Raw genomic sequence first — 5,147 nt, forward strand, 5'->3', positions numbered from 1 at the left:
TCTCGATCCTCCCTCGACATCGGCCGTTCCGACGGTTCGCGCTCTAGGGACGGGCATATCAGTACAGGGTCCTCCCCTTCGGTCTGTCCCTGTCTCCACTAGTCTTTACGAAGGTCGTGGAAGCTGCCCTCCTTCCCCGTTGGGAAGGAGGTGTACGGTTACTAACTATCTCGACGACTGGCTCAAGTTTGGGCACTCTCTCGAGATCTGTGGTGTACACACAGGGACCTGGTGCTCCGGCACCTAGATCGGTGGGGCCACAGGTCAACTGAGATAAGAGCAAGCTCTCCCCGGGCAGAGCATCCTCTTTCTCGGTATGGAACTCGACTCTGTCCTCACGAGCGGCCCCGCTCACCCCCAGGGGGGGGCGCGAGGACTAGCTCGCCCGGTCAGTGTTGAACTGCCTGAGATCAGACAGTCAGCGGTCCCCCTGTAACAAGAGGCTCCTGGGATTCATGGCATCCTCGGCGGGGGTGGGCCCCCCTCGGGTCGATGCATATACGACCGCTCCAACACTGGCGGCAGAGTCAAGTTCCTTGGAGAGCGTGGCACACCGGCAGCAGGCGTTGGTCACACGCTTTTCTGCCGACACACCCTAAGGGGTGCCGTGTGCAACGGGCAAGCAGTGTCGGGGCGGTGGACGGGCCCCCGCCTGCGTTGGCATTCAACTGCCTAGAGTTGTGGGTTGTGCTACTTGCATTGAGGGACTTCCTCTCGTGCAGGGAAGCACGTGCTGGTCCGGTCGGACAGCACAGCTGCTGTGGCGTATTCTTCACTCACAGCAGCTAACATGACTCGCCCGACGCCTCCTCCTCTGGAGTCAGCAGGTGATCAGCTCCCTGCGAGCCACACACATCCCAGGCGTCCTGAACCAGACAGCCGATGTGCTCTCTCGTCAGTTGACGCCTTGCGGAGAGTGGCGACTCCCTCCCCGCGCAGCCGGCTCATTTGGGGGCAGTTTGGCCAGGCACAGGTGGTCCTGTTGCCTCCCCGAACTCCTCCCATTGTCCGCTTGGGTACTCCCTGTCCGAGGTACCCTCGGCACGGATGCCCTTGCGCACAGCTGGCCGCGGGACAAGCGGAAGTACGCTTCCCCCCAGTGAGCCTCATTGCACAGGGCCTGTGCAAGGCCAGGGAAGAGGAGCATCAAGTGGTACTAGTTACGCCCCTTCGGCCTAACCAGGACTTGGTTCTCGGAGCTGAGGCTCTGACAACAACTCCCCCCTGGCCGCTCCCCCTGGCGAACAGCTTCCCCAGGGGAAGGGGCACGTTACGGCATCCCAGGCAAAACCTGGTCTCCATGTCTGGACGGGACGAGGAGATCCTGAGTGACCCACCCCCAGTCCGGTTGGGACGTCACTCAGGCTAAGGGCTTCGGCCACTGGGCGGCTATACGCCCATAGGTGGCGCCTCTTCTCGTCCTGGTGCTCTTCTCACCGAGAAGACCCGCGGAGTTGCTCGGTCGGGTACGAGCTGTCCCGTCCTCAAGAGAGCGGGGGAGTAACCTCTCCCCCTCCACACTGGGAATGTATGTAGCCGCTACGGCCGCTCATCATGACCCAAGTGCTGGGTAGCCTCTGGGACAGCACGGCCTGGTCATTAGGTTCCTAAGGGGCGCGAGAGGGTGACCACCTTTCCGCGCTCCGTACCCTCTTGCGACCTAGGTGGCGGGCCTCAAGAGGCCCCGCTCCCTTCGAGCCTCTCGGGGTTACCGCTCTTTCTCAGTCTTGATAAAGACGGTGTTCCGCATTGCGCTCACCTCCAAGAGGGTAGGGGATCTACAAGCACTCTCCGTGTCCGCAGATTGCCTAGAACTCGGGGCCGGGATTCTCACGTTATCTTGAGACCCCGCCCCGGCTACGTGCCCAAGGTTCCCACCACTCTCCCGAGAGACCAGGTGGTGAACCTGCAGGCGCTCCCCACCGGGGAGGAAGACCCAACCTATCCGTGTTGTGTCCAGTACGCGCACGGCGCCTCTACTTGGACCGCACGCAGAGCCCAGAAGCTCTGAGCAGCTCTTTGTCTGTTTCGGAGGTCAGCAGAAGGGAGGGCTGTCTCCAAACAGAGGCTGGCGCACTGGATCGTGGATGCCCTCGTTAGGGCATACCGATCTCTATTCGCCCCTGCCCGTTGGGAGTGAGGCACACCCCTCATGGGCACTGGCTCAGGGCGCCTCTCTGGCAGACATCTGCAGAGCTGCGGGTTGGGCTACGCCCAACAACTCCGTGAGGTTCTAATACCTACGCGCGGAACCGGTGTCAGCCCGCATCCTGGCAAGGTGTGGGACCGGCAGCCGGTAGGGCATACGCCTGCGGAAGCCCTTCCCCCTCCGGGGGGAGCAGTGGCGATCCCGCCTCACTTCTTTCCCCTCGGGTAAAGAACAGGCATTCCATCCATCACTAAGCACCCTTCCAGGGGACAGGCTGGGCAGAGCAGCCCTGCCCCCTTAGGCCGGGGAACAGTTGAGTTATCTCCCACATAGCTCTAACCGGACCTAGTGCTCCAGACGTGGTAACCCCCCCTCCGTGGGCTGTTCCGTCTGATGTATCCTCATGAATGGTTCCCACCTTGGCAACCCATGACCTCCCCAGGTGGACTCCCACCTTGCGGTTAACTCCTGCAGTCCGCACATTCCTCCCATGAGTTCTCCCCTGATGGTGAGACCATGTGGTGTCTCCACTAATTCCTCCCTACGGTAGGTAGTGGCCTCTGCAGCGTTTTTCCCCCAGGGGGAATAATGCTTACCCAGTGGCCCGTACGGTGCCGGGCGGCTTCTCGCCATTTAGAGAATTAGGCCTCCGCCCGTGACGGCCGGCGTTAGGGGGCTTCCCAACTTTTTGTGGAAAGCTCTGGGTCCCCCTTCCTCTCCACTGGAAGGTCATAATTTCGCGCTAGCGTGTTCGTCTGACTCGCCCAGGCCAGTCAACGTCGCTCCGCAGAGATTGTGACGCGGCTCAGTGCTGTGGCGTTTTCCATAGGAACCCCATTCTGTCGGTTCGACACAACGTCGAGAGACCGACAGAAAGGGAACGTCTTGGTTACGGATGTAACCTCCCTGATGGAGGGAACGAGACGTTGTGTCCCTCATGCCACAACACTGGCCGCCCACCCCAGCGGTCGGGGGAGGATGCTTTAGGCTCCTCAGACCAAAGGTGAATGAATGAGCACGCCGGCTTCCCTCTTATACCAGGACATCCGGGGAGGAGCCCGGCATGCAAATTTCATTCGCCAATTTTCATTGGCCTTTTCTAAATACTCAGAAGATGATAGGTTCTCAAGACAAACCCCATTCTGTCGGTTCGACACAACGTCTCTTTCCCTCCATCAGGGAACCGAGGTTACATCCGTAACCAAGACGTTTACATATTTTTGTCTGTGAAACGAATGACATTCTTTTTATTTAAGCATATACTTAAGCCTTAAACCTTTCACTCAATCTTTGCTTTATATATATATATATATATATATACAGTATATTGTCATGACAGAGAAACAAGGCGACCCAGATGCGGTGAGAATCCAAAGTAGTTTATTAAATAACAGGCAACAAAAGGTAGATAACAACCCCAACCGCGGACGTGCTGTCCGCGGTGGTAAGAACTTGTGTCCCCAATAGGACGACCGCGGCGACTCGGGCTGAGGATAGGTCTCCGACACTGAGACGGGGAGGGAAGTATCTCGGGACCTCACTCGACCCGGGACCCGTGCTGAGAACCTGGCGGATGAAGACGACCAGATGAGGATTCAGAGCTCCGTCTGCGGAAAGCTGCCTGCCGTGGGTAGAGGTGGTGCATTCCAGTGAGAGCTGCCGGGACACGGGACAAAAAACGAGACAACAGAGGAGAGGAAGACTTAACTTGACCAGGCGAGAAGAAAACCAAGACTATGACAAGACTAAGGAAAAAACTTCTACAGACGAGCCGCAGCTACGTCTGGGGCAGTCTGAAACTATAGCTACTACAAGCAACGATCAGACAACAGACAAGATACACAGAGAAAATATAAGGGGGAAAATAACGAGATGGAAAGGGTTGGCAGGTGTGGAGTAATTACGGGAACGAGTGCTTAATGAGTAACGTGACAGCAGGCGTGTAGGTGTGGAGTGGAAAATCACCAGTGCAGGAAAGCCTAAGGAGACACGAGGGCGGGGTGAAATACGCAGACACCGAGCACGCAGTCAGCCAGCGGCTCACCACGTGCTCGACAATAACAACACAACCCACGTGCAGATGAAACCCCAACCCGACCAAGACCGTAACAGTATATATAATAGTTTTTTGGTTGCACAAAAAGAAACAAATCTCATCATTTATTCACTCTCATGTTGTTCAAAATCTGTCTATTACTCTTTCGTTTGTAAAACACAAAATAATATATTTTGAGAAATGTCTCGTTGGTTTTGTGGTTATTCAATGGACGTCAGTGGTACCAATATTGGTTGGTCATCAGTGTTCTTCAAAATCTCTTCTTATGTGTTCTGTAGTTCTGAAGTCGTAGGGTTTGGTACGGCAGGAGGGTGAGTAAATTCTAAAAAAGTTGGGTGTACTATCCCCTAAATCCAAGGCCATTTAAATTCTTATGAATTCAATGCTGTCAAATCTCTTTAATGTCTTTATGACGTAGCTGTATGAACACTCCTCCATTAGTTTTGGGCTTCAAGTGACAACTGCAGGGTATAGTTATCTCGTCTACCAGTGCACTGAATTAATGGTTAAGCTTGACTTTTTCAGAGCTTTTTGTAACTATGTGTTGTGTAATTGGTGTATATGCTAGGCAACTTTGTCGGCATGCTTGAAATGGCCCAATGCAAATATTTGTGAAGGGTTCTGTGCAATGTATAAGAACAGATGTGCAATAACGGCCTTTATGATAACCTACTCAACAGACAGTCCAGAAACTCACAAGCAGTACTTTCGAACATGTCTGCAAGATGAACAGCCTAGGTTGGAGTGTGTGTGCAGGATTACGGTGAAGTATAGTGAGCTGCGTAGGCAAAGAGCTCTGCCGAATGTTCAGTGGAGGATATGTTTATATTAGTTTGTGATTAACACCGTCCAGGTGCTCTTCTGGCCACAGCGGCCGCTTCTGCTTCAGGCACTAACATGTTCTCTCTGTGGCTGTCTGTACTCATCTATATTTACAGAACA

This window comes from Triplophysa rosa, linkage group LG12 (genome assembly GCF_024868665.1).
Source record: "Triplophysa rosa linkage group LG12, Trosa_1v2, whole genome shotgun sequence".
Classification (NCBI taxonomy): Eukaryota; Metazoa; Chordata; class Actinopteri; order Cypriniformes; family Nemacheilidae; genus Triplophysa; species Triplophysa rosa.